This window comes from Rhinopithecus roxellana, chromosome 3 (assembly GCF_007565055.1).
Source record: "Rhinopithecus roxellana isolate Shanxi Qingling chromosome 3, ASM756505v1, whole genome shotgun sequence".
NCBI classification, from domain to species: domain Eukaryota; kingdom Metazoa; phylum Chordata; class Mammalia; order Primates; family Cercopithecidae; genus Rhinopithecus; species Rhinopithecus roxellana.
In genome coordinates this window covers 8,851,795-8,873,709 of record NC_044551.1, presented here as the reverse complement: position 1 = coordinate 8,873,709, position 21,915 = coordinate 8,851,795, and the positions used below count along the sequence as shown (strand labels likewise).

At 39.2% G+C, this 21,915-nt stretch overlaps 1 protein-coding gene and 1 pseudogene across 1 annotated transcript in view; one reads left to right on the top strand and one right to left on the bottom strand.

Moving 5' to 3' along the window:
- Positions 1-21,915, bottom strand: part of ANKRD55 (ankyrin repeat domain 55) — a 129,678-nt gene that overhangs the window by 95,497 nt on the left and 12,266 nt on the right. The gene's annotated exons all lie outside the window — the stretch shown is intronic.
- Positions 1,172-2,262, top strand: LOC104680476 (annotated as a pseudogene).

Genomic DNA, 21,915 nt, shown 5'->3' with positions numbered 1-21,915 from the left:
TTAATTTCTTTCAGCAATGCTTTGTAGTTTTCAGTGTACCAGTCTTTTATCTCCTTGGTTATTCCTAAGTATTTGATTCTTTCTCATACTATTGTAAATAGAATTGTTTTTCAAAGGGCTTTTATGCAAACAATTTTATGGTTAAATTGCTCTGAGACTCCCGTAGTTAGAAATAGCAGTGGGTGAGAGTGAGAGAGACAGGTATTTTAATTATTATTAGAGTTTATAAAAATGGACTGGGTCATCTCAAGAAATAGTGAACTTCCTGTCACTGAAGATGACCTCTCTTGGCTAGATGGCCACCAAACCTGTTTAGAAGGAATTTGGACACAGAGTGAAGCACAGGGTAGGGGGAAAAGGAAGACGTGTGAAGCAGAATAGCATGTACTTCAGAATTCCTTCTGGCCCTGCAATGTACACTAAACCACAGCACAACGAGGAAAGAGGAAAAGAAGGAGCTTCCCTAGGGGTTGTTTAGAAAGAGCCAATCTAAGTTGCGGTCAAGGCAAATAATTGGGCACAAACTTAGAAACTGTTCAGAAAATTTCTGGAGAAATGAGGAAGCATGATGTAGAAATAACAAGTACAAAGATAAGGATGACTGACGGTCCTAATGGAATCTAAAATGAGGACAGGAAAGTTTTTTCTACTGACAATCAGAAGCCCACTTATTAAGATATCTAAAAGATCTACATAAACAAACAATACCTCAGTCCTTCCTTGTCTCCTTCCTATCACTCCTCTCTTTCTCTCTCTCTTTCTCATCTATTCATCATCTATCTTTCTTTCCATATGGCTTACATGAGGAGCATGTTTTGAATGGTCTTGCCTCTCTAACTGCTTTAAACAGATAGACTTCTGTATGGGTGCATAAAGAGAGATTTCAGAATACACACAGGGTGAGAGATTCTGAGGACAGAAAATGGAAGAAACGTGAACAAATAGGAAGAAAGAAGCATGTGAAGACATGCAGATTGTATTTTATTTAAAACTCTACTGCCGCCGCCGGAGAATGATCTGGGTGGCAGCTGGCAGCCTCGGCAAGGGGCCAGGAGCCACTTCTGAGGGTGCCCAGAGAAGCAAAGGTCGCCAGTCGTGTGTCCTTGCCCTCTCTGCCCCCCAGGAGGGGCAAGAGGGAGCCGGGGCTGATGTCAGAAATACACTTTCGGAGATGGCCTCTAAATCCTGGCTGAATTTTTTAACCTTCCTCTATGGATCGGCAATAGGATTTCTTTTATGTTCTCAGCTATTTAGTATTTTGTTGGGAGAAGAGGGTGACACCCAGTCTAATGTTCTTCATAATGATCCTTATGCGAGACATTCAGATGATAATGGACAGAATCATCTAGAAGGACAAATGAACTTCAATGCAGATTCTAGCCAACGTAAAGATGAGAACATAGACATCACTGAAAACCTCTATCAGCAAGTTAAAATTCTTTGCTGGGTTATGACAGGCCCTCAAAACCTAGAGAAAAAGGCCAAACATGTCAAAGTTACCTGGGTCCAGCATTGTCACAAAGTGTTTTTATGAGTTCGGAAGAAAATAAGGACTTCCCTGCTGTGGGATTGAAAACCAAAGAAGGCAGAGATCAGCTTTACTGGAAAACAGTTAAACCTTTTCAATATGTTCATGAACATCATTTAGAAGATGTTGATTGGTTTTTGAAAGCAGATGATGACACATATTTCATATTAGACAATTTGAGATGGCTTCTTTCAAAATATGATTCTAAAGAACCCATTTACTGTGGAAGAAGATTTAAACCCTTTGTAAAACAGGGCTATATGAGTGGAGAAGCAGGATATTTACTAAGCAAAGAAGGCTTGAAGAGATTTGTTGATGCATTTAAAACAGACAAGTGTACACATAATTCTTCCAGTGAAGACTTAGCACTGGGGAGATGCATGGAAATTATAAATGTAGAAGCAGGAGATTCCAGAGATGCCACTGGAAAAAAACCTTTTCATCCCTTTGTGCCAGAACACCATTTAATAAAGGTTATCTACTTAGAACCTTTTGGTACTGGAATTACAACTATTATCCTCCTGTAGGGGGGTCCTGGTTGCTGTTCTGATCTTGCAGTTTCTTTTCACTATGTTGATTTTACAACTGAGTATGTGTTAGAATACCTCATTTATCATCTTCGTCCAAATATTTATTTATACAGATATCAAGCTACCTTACCTGAAAATATACTAAAGGAAATTAGTCAAGCAAACAAAAATGAAGGCACAAAAGTGAAGTTAGGAAACCCTTGAAAGAAATCACGAATGAACAAAGGTAAAATGTCTAGCATTGCACTGAAGAAGGACTTCTGCATTTCTGACATAGAACACTGGAATCCCAGTGAGGAATTCTAAGTGAACATTCCATATAGAAATCTTTCACATGAATGACTATAAACTGAAGCTTTAAATGACCTGTGAAGTCTGTTAAAATGTGTTTTGACACAGTAATATAAAAATATGTCTATATATATAAGAAGAAATTGTGTTTTTAAAATGGTGGCCAGGTAGAGGAACTAGAAAAGAGATTTTGTTGTCTATTTTTGACCATCTGTATTATTGTCACTAAGAAACTAAAACAGTTGAATTTGCTAAAACTACACTGTGCTATGTTGGTAATAAACAGATCTGCCTTAAGGAAAATTTTAGAAAGAAATATTGTTGCTCAGTGTTATTAATACAGCTCAAGAGTTGAGTTTATATTTGCAGTATGATATACATGATCCAACCCCCCCCAACACATACAGTTTTTGTCTAATGAAAATTTTGCTGTGATTATTTATAATTGGCAGTTTTTCTTCCAAAAGAAGCTAAAATAAGACTGGCATTTATCCTGAAGTGCCTTAACAAAACTGTACTTTAAAATCATATGGACCTTGACTATATTGTATATTTGATTCTAATTAGTAATCCTTTATGGAATCTCTGTTGGTTCTTTTCTAAATATGTTTACCCACCCTTGAATACAATTCTCCACTATTAATATTAATTTACTCAGAGCATTCAGAGCATTCTGTAAACATGTATTTTATAATATTCGTTCCCAAATTTACTCATTGTTAATTATGGGTAACTAATAATAAATTTAATGCTATTTGAGGATGCTTTTCTTATATCAGTGCCACTCTTAGGAATTACTAAGTGACATTTTAAATTGATTATTTTAAACTCTTTCTAACTACATAGTTAACGATTTCTTTCATTCTCATCCTGTTGAGAGATGAGAATGTGTTTGTGCTTTTCATAACTTGTTTAAAGCAGAGTTATAAAATTCATTTTTAGAATCCAAGGTGGCTATTAGTTAGTTACACTGGCAAGATTATTTTGAATGCAAGATTTTGAAAATAATTAACTAAAAACAATAGAAAACGCAGAGTACTTAAACAAAAATGTTACATATTGAAAGAGTAGATACTTAACTTATAAATAACAGTCTGAAGGTTGATGCTGACTTACTATTTTGGGATAATTGTCTTGCCAGTGGATAATTCTAACAACGCAGAATACCTATTCAAGGCTGTCATCAAAAACATTCACAAATGTTCCATTCTATTTTTAGTGACTCTCTGTTTAAAGAGTTTCTGAAAGAAAATTTGTATTTTTATTATATTTAGCAATACTGAGTGTGTCATAACAGAATATTTTACAGACTTTCTATGAGATTATTTTTAATGGCACAAAAGATTTACATTTCTCTTATGTTTATCATTATGCCAATTTTACATGGCTGTCATGCCACTGACTCTGCTGTTTAGCTAAATAATTTCTTTTTTTGGAGACAGAGTCTCACTGTCCCCGAGGCTGGAGTGCAGTGGCATGATCTCTGCTCACTGCAACCTCTGCCTCCCGGGTTCAAGCGATTCTCCTGCCTCAGCCTCCCGAGTAGCTGGGATTACAGGTGTGTGCCACCACTCCCGGCCAATTTTTGTTTTTTTAGTAGAGACGGGGTTTTGCCATGTTAGCCAGGCTGGTCTTGAGCTCCTGCCCTCAGGTGATCTACCTGCCTTCACCTCCCAAAGTGCTGGGATTACAGGTGTGAGCTACAGCACCTGGCTAGCTAAATAATTTCTATTTATTGGGCCAAAACATGTCACAATCATGACTCCTCGAATGGTATATTTGAGAGGATATTTTTTTCGTTGGCTAACCATGGATTACTCTGTCCACATAGTGAAAACATGCACCAATTTTTACTTATTATCATGGTAGTATCATCTGCCAAAATTTCAAGGCATTCATTTTATTTTTTGAACAACTCTTCACAATAGTGTGGACATGAATTTTCATATGTGTTACTTGACTAGAAGTATAAATGGTTTACTATAAATATCCAAAAACCTTAAGATTTACTCACAGGAAATGAATGTTGTGATGAATCCTGGGTTCTAGAGTCAGACTTACTCAGGTTTAAATTCTTGCTCCAACACTTACTGTTTTTGTAACCTTGAGCAATTTTATTTAATCTCTCTGTGTCTCAATTTTCTCATTTGTAAATTAGGGATGATAATACTACCCACCTCACAGGATTTTTATGAGGATTAAATAAATGTAAGGTTCTTAGAACACTGTCTGTCCCAGAATAGGGAGCAATGAATACAAGATTGTATTATTATTCTGTTACCTTGGAGTGTAACTATTGCATTTAAGCAAATAAAAAATTTGCTTTGACCAGATACTGAAGGAAATATTTCATACATTTCTTAATAAGTAATAGCTAGTATTTATCGAGTGCCTACTGTGTGCTAACTATTGTGCTTACTCTGTGTATAATAGTGTTAATCCTCAAAATTTGGGTGTTATTCCCATGTTATAGATAAGGGAACTGAGGGTCGGGGAATTAAAGTTACTTTATCACTGTCACAAAGCTAGTAAGGAACAGAGGCAGGATTTATATTCAAACCCTGTGTGTTCATTTGAACTGTATCAGGCTTGGGGTTAGTCATTGAGCATTATTTCCATTTTTATTTATATGATATATGACATCTGATACATTGGCCAGTAGTAGGCAAATTAACCCAGTCAAATTGTCATAGTGATTCTTAAACTGTGGTTTGCACACTTGCCTAGGACGTTGTTAAAAGGCCGATCTGAAGACCCCAATCTCGGAAATTCTAATTTAAGCATGGGACCCAAGAGTATGCATTCTTACCAGATGCCCTAGGGCAGTGATTGTCAAAAGTGTGGTCCCAACAAAAAGCATCAACATCACCTGGGAACTTGTTGGAAATGCAACCTCTCTCAGGGTCCCATCTCAGATCTACTAAATCAGATACCTTAGGAGCAGGGGCAGGGGCTAGCAGTTGTGTTTAAGCAAACTCTGCAGGTGTCTTTATCATCCTAGTTTGAGAACCACTGCCAACACCTACATGATTTTGGTACAAATAGTGTTTGAAACACGCTGAAGATGACTGCTCCATTATTAAGACATTTTTCAAAAAGCATGTTTTAAATCAGTGTAGTGCAGGATCACGTAATATTAAATATAAAGATAATTTAAAGGGTCATTGGATCATTCATTATGGCCAAATTTTTAGCTTCTCCAAAGTGGCTAATATCAGGGACCATGATAAAACCTGTAATTCTCTAAGTTTCGTAATTTTATATTGAGGCAGGAAGGGTTCATTAAGTACTAATAAGTACATAATTTATTAAAAACATACATAAAATAAGTGTCATCAAAAAGGTCTACAATTGTTGGTAAAAAGAATTTAAATTGAAGTAGTAAATGCTATTTTATAACATATAGAGCATTTTTCTGCCAATTCATTCTGGTTTGTGTGACCTAATAAAGCAAAAACAAAAACAGTTCTCCAAGTATTCCGTAGAGCACATAAAACCAGATTTCATGATGATGATGTATTCACTATCTTTTAGATTAAGATCTTCATTATTTAGATAAAGTGTTTTAGTATGGTTATAACACATAAGGCTTTTGATGTCTTATGTTCTCTAATGATGGTATGCTTGTATTTTCTAGTGGAAAGTTCATAGATAAAGCAGATTTTTGTCCCAGTTTGTTTTCAAATATCATACACTTCAGAGGAGTTTTTCTTACTGTAATGATATTTTAAAATAAACCACTGATTGACTTTTATTATTATTTGAATATGGAATTGGACTTGAGCATTAATTTGCTAACTGGTTATTTTCACAATTGTTTTCTTGAGTATTAATTTTTCACTTCTTTGAGACTGTCAAACCATAGTTATTACCAGATTGATGCACTATTGTACTTGAAAGAATCACTTGATTGATTAAAGTATATCTAGCATTTTATTCTCAATTTGTTTTCAGTTCATTAGACTATTATTCTTTGACAGTTTCTGCTTTGTATTTATTGCCCTTCTTTATTTGCTTTTTTACTAATTCCCATTTTCTAGTTACTCTTAAATGCTGCTTTCACAGGGTTAATTTGACTGTTAATAGTGATTAAAATTTTTATTACTTAATTGATAATTTTAAATCTATGAACTGGATTTCCCTATGAGATTGAAAATGAAAGTCTAAGAATAATGCCTGCTGGCTCTCAAGATTGTTGCCCTACTTAAAAATCTGGAATTTTAAATTAATTCTACATCTACAATTATTATTACTTTTTTTTTTTTTTTTTTTTTTTTTTTTGAGACGGAGTTTCACTCTTGTTACCCAGGCTGGAGTGCAATGGGACTCACCGCAACCTCCGCCTCCCTGGTTCAAGCAATGCTCCTGCCTCAGCCTCCCGAGTAGCTGGGATTACAGGCATGCACCACCACGCCCAGCTTATTTTGTATTTTTCGTAGAGATGGGGTTTCACCATTTTCGTCAGACTGGTCTTGAACTCCCAACCTCAGGTGATCCGCCTGCCTCAACCTCTCAAAGTGCTGGGATTATAGGCGTGAGCCACCGCGCCCGGCCACATCTACAAATATTAAAGGAAGTAAAGTTATTTGGATTTTTCCACTCACCCTTTTTTCAAAAACAAAAAAACCCAAAACCCATTTGCTTTATTTTTCTACTTTATAGTAGGCCTAACAGAAACATACTGAAGCAATCTGGGAGACAAACTGTGGTAGATCCTATGCTAAATGTTAATGTTACCTCTGTTGATTTAAAAACAGTGTCTAGGGGCCAGGTGCGGTGGCTTACGCCTGTAATCCCAGCACTTTGGGAGGCTGAGGCTGGCGTATCACAAGGTCAAGAGATTGAGACCATCCTGGCTAACACAGTGAAACCCCACCTCTACTAAAAATATAAAAAATTTAGCCGGGCCTCGTGGTGGGCGCCTATAGTCCCAGCTACTCGGGAGGCTAAGGCAAGAGAAAGGCGTAAACTGGTAAGGTGGAGCTTGCAGTGAGCCGAGATCACGCCACTGCATTCCAGCCTGGGCGACAAAGTGAGACTCCGTCTCAAAAACAAACAAACAAACACCCCCCAAAACCCTAAACACGTGTTTATATATAAGAGTTGAAATAACAATTTTAACAAAGGGTGGAATAAGGAATTTTACAAATTCTCTCTAGAGAAACCAACTCTAAAGTTTTAGAGTTGAATTGTGCTCTATTTCAATTCCCTTACCTCTCTAGTTTTCAGTTTATGTTAGTTAAGTTTTAATAACTTTGCAGGGCCCAGCAAATTAATAATCTACACGAAGTATTTTATTAGAGGGAAACTAATCTTACTGCTAAGCAGTGTGTTGTACTACATAGTGAATGTTTGTATTTTGGAATTTAAAAATTATTTAAGGCAATGGTGCTATGAATGGTTTAAAAATGTCTGGTGACTTGCTTATTTTAAGTGATCACCATTAAGTCAGAAAAATGTATTTTTAAATGTTTCTTAAAGTGGCTTTTGAACATTTTTCAACAGTGGATTTAAATAATGCATAAAATAAATTGCCATGTTCAAAGTTAAAAAAACAAAAACAAAACAAAAAAAACCTTAGGTGTGGCCTGGTATGGTGACTTATACCAGGAGGCCAAGGTGGGCTGGGCACGGTAGCTCACGCCTGTAATCCCAGCACTTTGGGAGGCCGAGACAGGAGGATCACAAGGTCAGTTGAGATCAAGACCATCCTGGCTAACGGTGAAACCCCGCCTCTACTAAAAATACAAAAAAATTAGCCAGGCGTGGTGGTGGGCTCCTGTAGTCCCAGCTACTCGGGAGGTGGAGGCAGGAGAATGGCGTGAACTGGGGAGGCGGAGCTTGCAGTGAGCCGAGATCGCGCCACTGCATTCCAACCTGGGCGACAGAGTGAGACAGCGTCTCAAAAAAACAAAAACAAAAACAAAACAAAAAAAAAGAGTCCAAGGTGAGAGGATTACTTGAGACCAGTAGTTGGAGACCAGCCTGAGCAACATAGCAAGACCTCATCTCTACAATTGTGTTTTCACTGTAGTATGTATATACATGAAATGTGTAAAAGTCTGTAAAAGCCTGGAAGAACGTGCATCAAAAAGTCAATAGAGATAATCTCTTGGATATTCTTCAGAACTTTCTATATTTTTCAAATTCTCTATAATGAATGTATGTTCTTTTATACCTGTCAAAATAAACCAAGTTTTTTTCCCTTAAATGGTAAGAGAGAAGTCAGGCTTACTAGCTTTAATAATACTAATACTAAGGGGATACACAGAGCCTAGCATGTCTATAACTAAGAAAACAAGTCCTTGCTGTTTGATAATATCCTAAAAAAGAAAAAAGTATATATTTTGCTAATTCTGACCTTTATAAATACTCTAGTAGTTTTTTTTTAAAACAAAGGTATATATTTAAATTTTTATTAATTTTTACCTAAGAATTGGAAGGATAGACAGTCTTAAGATCATTTCTTTCCTTCATTTTTCATGGTCACAAAACCTAACTGATTTCTGGATGTATCATAAATTATCCAATGTCAGGGGCTTAGCATTAATACTGTCAGACATGTAATAGGCTATTAAAAATGTTTTAGATTAGAGGGACTTCGTTAGAGTATCTCAGATTTTACAAAAAGGTTCCTTTTTTAGAGCTTCACATGGTGGATCTGTCCTTGGCATATGGAGTTCTTTGGGAAAGTCCTTGACTGCATCGGTTACTGGGCCCATTTTGTTGAAATTACCCAGAAATTAGCTTGACACTTGTTCTGCCTGAGCTGTGACCCTTTTGCAAAAGGACCAGGTCAGTGGAAGAGCACATTGTGCATTGCAATTTCAAGAGTTCAGACCAGAGTAATTTGGGGAGGCTTTCTTTGGTTTATTCTATTCAGAGGATTCTTGGGTGACTAAACACATCCTAGGGTCACCAATGATGCCTGGATTCATTTTGGACAACCACAGAGGACTCTGCAGATCTTTCTTAGATTGTTCCTTGAAATAGAATTGATTGCCTCTGAAGAACTCATTCATCCATTTACTCATCTACCACAGGCTAGTAAAATTGTAGTTACAAAGGCTGTAGAATTTCTGTCCCTAAGAAAGACATGCCCTAGTGGGAAGACGAATGTCTTATTTATGATTGAGACATACTGGAGATATTATGGCAGGACAGGGGAAGAATCACTTCAATGAACAGTTTCCTGGGCATTCCCCTAATTCCCTCTCTCCTTATGCAGGATTATCCTGAATGCTTTGAAGAAATTGCATTATTGGGGGTACCCAGAATGACCTATCCACAAAGTGGCCAGTCTTTCCACCTTTAAGGAGCATGCCAGGCCTTACACTGCACCATGATGGCTCCATGGGACAACATTGCCACCCACTGGTAATGAAGAGTCTCTGTGGACCTTCACCTGGGTCCCGAGTCAATCTGGAACTCTTTGGCCATGCAAGAACAAGTTAAAGGTCATTGATACAGCCAGCTGGCATTGAAACAAAATTAGTCTCATGTGACTCTTTTCAAATGTATCAGGTGATGCAAAGCATACATATAGAAAAATGGTAAGAGCACAGGCTCTGGGGCCTTACCTCTAGAGTTTGATTCTGGCACTGCCACTTACCTGCTAGCTATGTGACCTTAGGCGAGTTGCTTAACAGCTCTATGTCCATTCTTCACTTGCCAAATGGATAAGAATAGTGCCTCCCCATTAGGGCTGTTCTGAGAGCTAAATGAATTAATTCATATGATGTGCTTAAAGCAGTGCCTGGCCCAGAGCAAATATTCAAAGTGTGTTAATTAGTGGGGTGATTCCTCAAAGACCAAGAGGCAGAAATACCATTTGATCCAGCAATCCCATTACTAGGTATATACCCCAAGGAATATAAATCATTCTATTATAAAGATACTTGCATACATATCACAATAGCAGCACTATTCACTATTAGCAAAAACATGGAATCAACCTAAATGCCTGTCAATGATAAACTGGATAGAGAAAATGTGATACATATGCACCACGGAATACTATGCAGCCATAAAAAAGAACAAGGTCATGTCCTTTGCTGGGACATGGATGGAGGTGGAAGCCATTATCCTCAGCAAACTAATGCAGGAACAGAAAACCAAACACCACCTGTTCTCACTGATAAGTGGGAGCTGAATGATGGGAACACATGGGCACATGGAGGGGAACAACACACACTGGAGCCAGTCAGAGGCGGTGGTGTGGGGAGAGGGGGAGCATCAGGAAGAAGAGATAATTGATGCTGGGCTTAATATTTAGGTGATGGGATGATCTGTGCAGCAAACAACCATGGCACACATTTACCTATGCAACAAACCTGCACATCCTACACATGTACCCCTGGACTTAAAATAAAAGTTAAAGGAAAAAAAAAAAAAAAAAAAACAAAGTCTGTCTGTTGTTATTATTATTCAAATTACTACTTTGACATAGATAGGCACTTGTGCCTTCTTGCCCTTAAACGAGACCCTTTGCCTTGTGCAGCAGGCTGTAGGAATTTTGTGAGCAGAAACATTTTTACCAGGTCTCACGTCTTCTCCAGTCCCTCAGGGTGTATTGCCTGAGATGATAAAAGTGTTTTAGAAAGTGTCAGTCATATGAGAAGAAGAAAGTTTCTTTCTAACATTTTAAAGGGAAAAATAGCTCCAGGCTTTCCACATGTACCAGCTGAGGGAACAAACATGCAAAGTGACCTTCATACCCTGGGAGTGGAAAAGAAGAGATTTCATTCTGTGGGGAGGAAGTCTTGCAGCAATATTATCTCAAGGGTAAATATCTGGCTGCAATCAGATCTTTCTTCCGTAACCAAATTTGTGATGCAACACATGTTGTGTTTCTTTGAATGTTAGCATCTCTGTGCTCTTGCGGGGGTAAGTTTTCTGAGCTGCAAATGGCATTTCATGTTGAGCGTCTCTCCTGCACGAAGAGGACCTCGGGAATGGAATTTTCTGTTTTAAGGAGTATGTCTGTGTTGAAATTCAGTAAAGATGCCTCTCAGAATGCACTTTTTTAGAATGCATCTTTATTTTAATAATATTAATTCTTTTTTTTTTTTTTTTTTGAGACGGAGTCTTGCTCTGCCGCCCAGGCTGGAGTGTAGTGGCCGGATCTCAGCTCACTGCAAGCTCCGCCTCCCGGGTTTACGCCATTCTCCTGCCTCAGCCTCCCGAGTAGCTGGGACTACAGGCGCTCGCCACCTCGCCCAGCTAGTTTTTTGTATTTTTGTAGTAGAGATGGGGTTTCACCGTGTTAGCCAGGATGGTCTCCATCTCCTGACCTGTGATCCGCCCGTCTCGGCCTCCCAAAGTGCTGGGATTACAGGCTTGAGCCACCGCGCCCGGCCCAATAATATTAATTCTTAAAAATATCTCAGTATTTATGTACAGGACCTTTAGGATGGGAGCAATATACACATTTATTGATCAATTTAATATACATGTTCTGCTCAGATGAGCTTTCTCACCCACTGGGGTTTTGTGGAAACTTTTCTGATGTTAAAACATTATGTCAGGAAGTACTTTGGTAATTAGGCAGTGATATGGTCTGGCTGTGTGTCCCCACCCAAATATCATCTTGAATTGTAATCAGAATTGTAATCTCCACATGTTGGTGGAGACCTCGTGGGGGGTGATTAGATCATGGGGGTGGTTCCCCCATGCTGCTGTTCTCATGATAGTGAGTTCTCACGAGATCTGATGGTTTTATAAGGGGATTTTCCCCCTTTGCTTGGCACTTCTCCTTCCTGCTGCCATGTGAAGAAGGATGCATTTGCTGTTTCTTCTGCCATGATTGTAAGTTTCCTGAGGCCTCCCCAACCCTGCAGAACTGTGAGTGAATTAAACTCTTTCGTTTATAATTATTCAGTCTTGGACAGTTTTTTGTAGCAGCATGAGAATGGACTAATACAGGCAGGTAGAAATCTTTAATTTTATGAAGGATTATGCTAGCCTTGCTGGCTTTTGGAAATTGAAAAGTGAGTTAAGCGTTGTTATGAAATCATCCTTCCTCCAATCTTCCTTACTTTCTTCTGAATCAAATACATGACTGCACCTACCTCTCTTTCCAGGAATGGCAGGTGTTGGAGGCAGGCATTTGCCATTTTAACTGCCAACTCTGGAAAAGGAGGAATTGGTTTGTTTAGTCTGGAGCAGGGCAGAATGTTCATGTTCAGTTGAACATGATAGCTGTTTTCAATTTTGAAAAAGCTGGAAGAGAGTTTAGACTTTTTTTCTTTTCTTTTTTTTCTTTTGAGACAGAGTCTCACTCTGTTGCCCAGGCTGGAGTGCAGTGGCACGACCTTGGCTCACTGCAAGCTCTGCTTCCTAGGTCCAAGCGATTCTTCTGCCTCAGCCTCCCAAGTAGCTGGGATTACAGGCGCCTGCCACCATGCCCAGCTAATTTTTGTATTTTTAGTAGAGATGGGGTTTCACCATATTGGCTAGGCTGGTCTCGAACTCCTGACCTCAAGGGATCCACCTTTCTTAGCCTCCCAAAGTGCTAGGATTACAGGTGTGAGCCACTGCACCTGGCCTAGACTTGTTTTCTGTAAACCCACAGGGAAGAACTAGTTCTGGTGGGTAGAAGTTGGAATTAATAAGACTTTTGAATGACTAGAGCTGTTCAGATACAGAAGCAATTACCTCGCAAGCTAGTGCACTCCTTATCACTATCTGTGTTTAAGCAAGTTCTGACCAAACCCATCTTGGCAGTGTTCTTGAGGAGACACCTGTATTGAGTAGAAGGTTGATCTCTAAGTTTCCTTTCATGATTGATGTTCTGCATGTCTAGCTAGCATCTGTGGAGAACCAAACGGTGAATCACCCATCATTCATGAACAATGACTGTTGAGCTGGGGGAGATTTGGAGAAGGGGGTCTTCCTTGGATCTTTTAAAAGGCACCCTCCTTGTGGCCCTCTACTGTGCCCACTTATAAAACTGCCCCTAGTGCCTTGGTCTCCTGAAAATAGTTTAAGAAAACAAATGTAATTTGGGTGGCTGCCTCAAATGTCAGAGATTGAACAAGTCTATTGCCCTGCAGTCCCTGAGCTTTGAGTTGTCCCTGACACCCTGTAGTGGCTGCATTCTGTCAGCTGGTCTTCCAGGGGTGCCTTCCTTTTCTGGACTCTGTTTTTTCTTCATCATGATGCATTTTTTTTTCCTTTCTTGTTTTTTTTTTTTTTTTTTTTTTCCTGGAGACAGAGTCTCACTCCCATCACCCAGGCTGGAGTTCAGTGGTGCAATTACAGTTCACTGCAGCCTCAACTTCCTGGGCTCAGATGACTCTCCTACCTCAGCCTCCCGAGTAGCTGGGACTACAGGTGTGCACCACCATGACCGGTTACTTTTTTGTGTTTTTGGTAGACATGGGGTTTCACCATATTGGCCAGGCTGGTCTCAAACTCCTGGGCTCAAGTGATTCCCCTACCTCAGCCTCCTAAAGTGCTGGGATTACAAGCATGAGCCACCGCTTCTGGCCTCAATGACACATTTCCACATTCCTTCTTTAAATTGTCTTAAAATTTTTACTGACCCTTTAAAGTGTGTGAGTATGCTTTCTGTACAGTCATAGATTGGCAGTAGTTCCCAAATGACTGGATTACAAAAATTATGAAAACACAGGTAAGAAGAAAATATAAACTCAAAAGTGATCACTAAAATGTTGGTGTATTGCATACACTTGACTTATGCTGCAGGATGGGTTTGCATCCTACCCTACCTCCCTTACAGAGCCCCTGCATCATGCAATGGAGGAGTGGGGAGAAGTGTGAGCAGTAGGCAAGCTCAGAAGCCTGAAGGGTCTGGTTGTTTCATAGTGCATAGTTGTGTACCTCTGCTCTTTCCATCCCCCCACCAACCCCTGCCAGCAGAATCTGAACTGTCTCTTGTTCCCTATCCTGCACTCCAAATGAGCATGGCTGAAAATGGGTGGTGACCTAACCCAAAGGCCACAAAAAAGACAAGGCAGGTTCCTGAGGAGAAGGCAAAGTGGTTAAAAGGTCCTCACAACTGCAAGGCCAGGAGACAAAGAAGAGGAGGAAGTTCTGGAAGGTGCTTCTGCCTGAGTGGGTACAGCCCTCAGGGATTAGGACAGTGGCAGGTAGTGTCTACCGGGGTGGCAGGGCTGGTGGACCAGGCTAGCAGTGCAAATCTTAAATCTCCCACAGTGTGATCTTCCTATGGGCTGGACCTGAAGAAATGACTGGAAGTCTCAGAGATGCTGTGTGAGTTTGACTAACACTGAGGCCATTTTGTGGTTCATTTACTAAGTGACTTGCCCTTCTATCCTCTCCTCCCCTTCCCTACTTGGACGTTCCCTTCCATGAGAAGGGACTGGGTCAAAGATGATATTAAGAGCATGTAACAACTGCCTTGTCAGAGGCCCAGGACAGGATGGAAACACACCTAATATCTGGGCAGGATAGATGACTTTGTACTTGCTGGTCTTGTGCGTGTGTTTCTGGGGAATGGTTAGAGCAGTGAGAATGGAGAAATCCCTGTTGATCTGAGGGCATAGAAAGATTTTAACATTGTAACCACCACCAACTGTTCTGAGCAGAGTGCTGGAGTTACATGCATTTTTTATTTACAAAACTTTAATCACACTGTGTATAAAGGCCTTCACGAGTCACTTGCCAAGGATAGTTCTGAGAAATGTGTCAGTAGGTGATTTTTGTCATTATGAGAACATCATAGAGTGTACCTACACAAATCTAGATGGTATAGCCCACTGCAAACCCAGACTACATGGTATAGCCTATTACTCCTAGGCTGCCATCCTGTACAGCATTTTACTGTACTGAATACTGTAGACAATTGTACCACAGTAAGTATTTGTGTATCTAAACATAGAAAAGGTAGAGCAAAAATATGGTATAGACTATAAAATGTGGTACACTGGTTTAGGGCGCATAGCATAAATAGAGCTTGCAGGACGGGATGTTGCTCTGGGTGAGTCAGTGAGTGAGTGGTGATTGAATGTGAAGGCCTAGGACATTGCTGTGCACTACTGTAGACTTTATAAACACTGCACACTTAGCTTACACTACATTTATAAACAAATGTTTTCTTTCTTCTACAATAAATTAATCTTAGCTTACTATAACATTTTTACTGTATTAACTCTTAAAATTTGTTTCAACTTTTTGGCTCTATTGTAATAACACTTAAAACACAAACACATTGTACAGTTGAACAAAAATATTTTCTTTCTTTATATCCTTATCCTTTAAGCTTTTTTCTATTTTTAAAATGATTTATTTATTTTCATTTTCTAAATATTTTCGTTAAAAACTAAGACACAAACACACACACATTAGCCTAGGCCTACACAAGGTCAGGATCTTCAATAACTCATTTTCCACCTTCACATCTTGTCCCACTGGAAGCTCTTCAGGGACAGTAACATGCACGAAACTGTCATCTCCTATGAGAACAATGCCCTCTTCTGGAATACCTCCTGAGTAACATTCCTGAGGCTGTTTTACAGTTAGCTTAAAAAAACAAACAAAAAAGTAAAAGGAGTACAAATAATGATAAAACTGTAGTATAGTAAATACATAAACCATAGATCACTATGAAGTATTACATACGGTACATAACTGTATCTGTTTTTTTTTTTTTTTTTTTTTGAGACGGAGTCTCACTCTGTCGCCCAGGCTGGAGTGCGGTGGCGCGAGCTCTGCTCACTGCAAACTCCGCTTCCGGTTCACACCATCTCCTGCCTCAGACTCCTGAGTACCTGGGACTACAGGCGCCCGCCACCACGCCAGGCTAATTTTTTGTATTTTTAGTAGAGACGGGTTTTCACTATGTGAGCCCGGATGGTCTTGATCTCCTGACCTTGTGATCTGCCCGCCTGGGCCTCCCAAAGTGCTGGGGGTTACAGGCATGAGCCACTGCGCCCGGCTTTTTTTTTGTTTTGTTTTGTTTTTAAGACAGAGTCGCTCTGTCACCCAGGCTGGAGTGCAGTGGCACCATCTGGGCTGACTGCAAACTCCGCCTCCCGGGTTCAAGAGATTCTCCTGGCTTAGCCTCCAGAGTAGCTGGGATTATAGGCGCCCGCCACCATGCCGAACTAATTTTTGTATTTTTAGAAGACACGGGGTTTCGCTGTGTTGGCCACTCTGGTCTGAACTCCTGACCTCAGGTGATCCGCTTGACTAGGCCTCCCAAAGTGCCGGATTATAGGCGTGAGCCACCGCGCCTGGCCCTGTGCGTGCTTTTTTTTAAACAACTGGCAATGCAGTAGGTTTGTTTATACCAGCATCACCGCAAACACCTGGATAATGTGTTGTGCCATGACATTATGATGGCTATGATATCAATAGGTGGTAGAAAATGTTCAGTTCCATCATAATCTTATGGAACCACCATCATATTTGTAGTACATTATTGTCTGAAATGTCACTATGAGGTACATGACTGTATAGTCTTGGTTTTTGCTCTTTTTCACTTAATTTTTTTGTTTGTTTTTTTTTTTTTTTTTGAGTCAGAGTCTTGCTCTGTCACCCAGGCTGGAATGCAGTGGTGTGATCTTGGCTTACTGCAGCCTCCACCTCCTGGGTCAAGCGATTCTCCTGCCTTAGCCTCCTGAGTAGCTGGGATGACAGGCGTGCATTACCATACCTGGCTGGTTTCTGTATTTTTAGTAGAGACAGGGTTATGCCATGTTGAGCAGGCTGGTTTCAAACTCTTGGCCTCAAGTGATCCACCTGCCTCAGCCTTCCAAAGGGCTGGGATTACAGGCATGAGCCATCGCTGCTGGCCACTTAATATCAGATTATAAACATTTATCTATGTCATAAGATAAAATTTGAAAATGTTACCTATAAAATGTGACATAAAATCCCATGGACTGGACTCAGCATTACTAATATAATTATTTTCTCATTACTGGGCATTTCAATAGCTTACTTTTTGTGATTATAAATTTTGTTGCTATTCTGAATAATACCAAAACATTTTTACATGTATATCTTTTTGTGCATTTGTGATTATTTCCTTTAGATACATTCCTAGAAGGGAACTTGGAAGTCAATGGATTTGACTCTTTGTGAAACTGCCCTCCAGAAAAGTTGGACCAATACGCCCTTCCAGGCAGTGCTTGAGAGCACACACTTCACCCCATTATCAGTGATAGTGTGCTTTATAATTTAAAAAAAATTAATGCTGATGTGAAAGAAGAATAGTGTATTATTTTCAATGGTCACTTTTTCTTTTTTTAAAATTGGAGACGGAGTCTCGTTCTGTTGCCCAGGCTAGAGTGCAGTGGCGCAATCTCAGCTCACTGCAGCCTCTGCCTCCCGGTTTCAAACTATTTTCTCACCTCAGCCTCCTGAGTATCTGGGACTACAGGTGTGCTCCACCACCCCCGAAACGGCCATTTTTTTCTTTTATTCCTGAGAAAGAAGTATTTTTATGTTTATGTCCATTTTATGAATTATCTATTGGCATCCTTTCTATCTTATTATTTCAAAGTATTTGTCTCTACCCAATTGATTTGAAAGTGCTTTACATAAAGACACTAACCCTTCATCTGTTATAATGCTACAGTTATCTTTCCCTGTTTACCAATTAAGTTCTCAGTTTGGTTTTGTTGGTTTTAAAAAAATATCTTTTAGCATTTATATAGTCAAAATCTATGGATACTGCATTTTTAAATTGATTTCATTGCTTTTATGATTAGAAATAACTTTATGAAACCTTGTGCTTATTTTATACTGAATTGTACTTGATATAAATTTGTAAACTTTCTTTTTGTATTCTGCAATCAATTTTTTTCAAAATAGTCAATTATTAGTTAATTCTCCCTTTCCTTGCTTAATTGTAATGGCAACCTTATATATACTCAATCATTATTGAAACTTTAGAGGATGCTCCTCCTATAGCCTGTTCACTGAAACTGTGGCTTGGGGAGCAGGGACCCCAGATATATCCTCTCTGCAGTGGTGTGCATGAATTTGGGGGTACAGACAAAGACCATTCCAAACACACTCCATAAGCCTCATGGTCAGTCCCCCATCAAAGTTCTTAGCTTCCAGAATTGTTGGTGGCACATCTGAAGGAATTTAAATACTCAGAATAACCCTAAAGTTAGTGAAGACTGCCACACAATTACTTCTACAGAACAACAATATCTCCGAGTCTCTATAAAATCACCCGCTGGTACTGCGTTGCTCATGTGATCTTTTCAGAACCGTTTCAATGCCTGAGTAACAGTCTTAATGATGGCCAGCACTTAACATAGAGCTCACTGTATCTCACTGTATGCCCAGCACGGTGTAAGCACTTCCTAGAAATCAACTTGTTTAATTCTCACTGTATGAGGTAGAGGTAGGTACTACAATTATTCCCATTTTATGGATGAGGAAACTGAGGTACAGAGTAGATACAAAGTGACTTATCCAAACTTGCACAGGTGGCAAGTGGTAAAACCCAGCTAAGGCTGCAGCCTGTCAGGCCTTGGATCCCACCCTCTGACCCCTGGGCACTGTGGTCTGGAAGCACTCTTTCACTCAGAGGCAAAGCCCTCATATATTCCAGTGAACTTGTGACCTTTTTTTGGTGCTGGATGGACATTCCACATTTTCACATTCCATTGTCACTGACTCATGGCAGCTTGTATCCTTCTCTCCACCCTGTTGTACAAGCTGTGTGGTGTGGTGTTTTGCCTGACACATCATTGTGCTAGAGTTTATACTCACTGTAGCAAAAATAAGCTTTAAATATTAACCCAAAATTGGAAGCACACCTGTGAAGAATTGGCTGGCTGTACAACAGGGAGGGAATTAAGGCTAGTGGTAATAGCACAAATATCCTAAAGTGAGGTTGAATGAGTTCTTTTAAAACATTAAGATAAATGTTAAATGGCCAAGGGACAAATAGTTTCCATACTGAAATACAGAAAAAGTAAAAATTTTAAAATTTATTTTCTAAGATCAGCATAAACTGGTAAAGACACACACACACGTACCTACAGACCAATTCGGTTTGTGAACACAAAACTGTAAGTTTTAAATTAAATTCTACTGGATCAATTTCAGTTGGGTATTGACATAAAATAATGCATCATAGCCAAATACAGTTTATTCTAGAATATAAAGATACTTTGGTTGGAGGATATCTATAAATAAAATATGTCATACCAATAGAACAAAGGAAAAATAAGTGATGATATGAGCAAACACCAGAAAGGCATTTGATTAAATTTGACCCCTATAAGATAAACAGACAAAAAGTGCTTATCTATTTCAAACCAATTGCAGACATTATACCTAATAGTGAAACAATAGAGAAGGGAAGAAATAAGACAAATTCTAATAAATGCAGTAAGATATGAAGCAGAAAGAAGTGAAATGTAATAATCATAAAGGAAGAGCAAAACAATAATAATTTATTAATAGCTAACTTTTACAGATGAATTCTCTTCCAGGCACTGTCCTAACGGTTTCATTGGAATTAGGCCATTTATTTGTTCCAACAACTTTATGAAGTAGGCAGTATTTAACCCCTCCACTCCATTTAAAGATGAGAAAATTGAAGCACAGAAAGGTTCAACAACTTTCCCAGAACTGCACAGCTATTAAATGACAGGATTTGAAAGCAGTCCATCTGGCCCAAAGCCAGGGTTCCCAACCACTATGTAGCACTGACCATCAGGGTTTGAATAATTTAATTATCTATCAGGCAGCACATGAGAATTATCCAGAGAACAAGTAGAATTTATAAGATTGAATTAAGTTAGTCAGGTTTAAAAATAAACATAAAACTAGATAGTCCTATATTAAATAATATAAGGGGAAAAATAATTCATTACATGAAGATATAAAATACCCAGGAATAAGCCTCACCAAAATATTATAATTTAAATGAGAAAAACTATATTGTGGTCCTGGTGTTCTATCTTCTGAGTCTAAGATGCCTTCTGGATAAAAACTTTATTGTGGGATATAACAGAAAAGTTGAATTTGTGGAAATGCATACCATAGTCCTAGACAGGAGAACTAAAGAGTATATACAATTTTAATTATTACCAGATTAATATATGTTTAATCTCATTTCAGTCGAAGTTCCAACAATTGTTTGGGAGGAGGTGTCAGGAAAACTTTAACTTTCATTTGTAAAAATAAATAGATAATTATGTTTTAAAGAAAACAAAAGAATATATTTAAGTATTTGCTTATTAGTACACTGAATCTCTCTGGAAGGATGCATAAGACATTGCTTACATTATTTTGCTTCCAGGGAAGGGAACTGGACCACTGAAAGTAGGAGCAGGGGTGGATTACTCATCGGACATTTTTAATACCTTAAAAGTGTGTGAATATATTACCATTCTAAAAGTAAAGACAAACAAAACAGCAAACAAAAAGTAGGTAAGAATACCCAATAATATTGAAAAAAAAACAATATTGAGGGAGATTTCCTCTGTCGAACAGTACAACATATAAAACTGTAATAATTAAAATAGTGAGATTCTGCTTCAAAACTAGACAGATTACTAGAGCAGCATAGAGCCCAGAAACTTGCCTGAGACTAGCATGGAAGTAAACAGATAGGCTGGCTTACGAGCAAGGGAAGAGTTTTATCCAGAAGGCATCATAGACTCAAAAGATAGAACACCAAGATCCAGAGGGCAGGAAAAGCAGAAGCACTGCAAAACCTATGAGTGTCCCTGAAGGATTAATTTCCTTCTGATGTGGTTTACCTGCTCAGGCAATTCTGTCCCTTCCAACTTCCAAATGAAAAAGGGGTGTGTATTAATTAGCCTGTTCTCATGCTACTGATAAAGACATATCTGAGACTGGGTAACTTATAAAGGAAATAAGGTTAATGGACTCATCCACATGGCTGGGGAGGCCTCACAATCATGGTGAAAGGCAAAGGAGAAGCAGAGGCACATCTTACATGGTGGCAGGCAAGAGAGCTTGTGCAGCCCATTTGTAAGACCATCAGATCTTGTGAGACTTATTCACTACCACAAGAACAGTATGGGGGAAACCACTCGCCATGATTCAGTTATCTCCACCTGGCCCTGCTCTTGACACATGGGGATTATTACAATTCAAAGTGAGATTTGGGTGGGGACACAACCAGATCATACCAGGGTGGTCTGCCATGAATTCACTACAGAGGAAGTGAAGGCTTGGAGCGTGGGATGTTCTCTTGACCTGGGGAGACCAGTCATCCATGTGACCTTAGGTGAGTCATTTATAATAATCATTAGCACTTACTAAGTGATTCTGTGGGCCCGGTGCAGTGCCAGGTACTTTGTATGCATTACTTCATTAAATCTTTATAACAGTCCTCTGAGGATGGTTGTAACCATCTTTATGACGATCCTATATCCCACATGAACAGTTTCAAACAATCATTTGTAGTAAAATCATCTTAACTTACAAGGTAAGGAAGGCAAGGGATAAAGATGTGACCAGCCAGAGCACACAGTAAGTGGCAGCACTGGGATCTGAGTGTCCACTCAGCTCCAGTGGCCACAGGGTTTACTCCACTGTACCACTGCTAATCCCTTTATGTTTCAGTCTTCACATAAA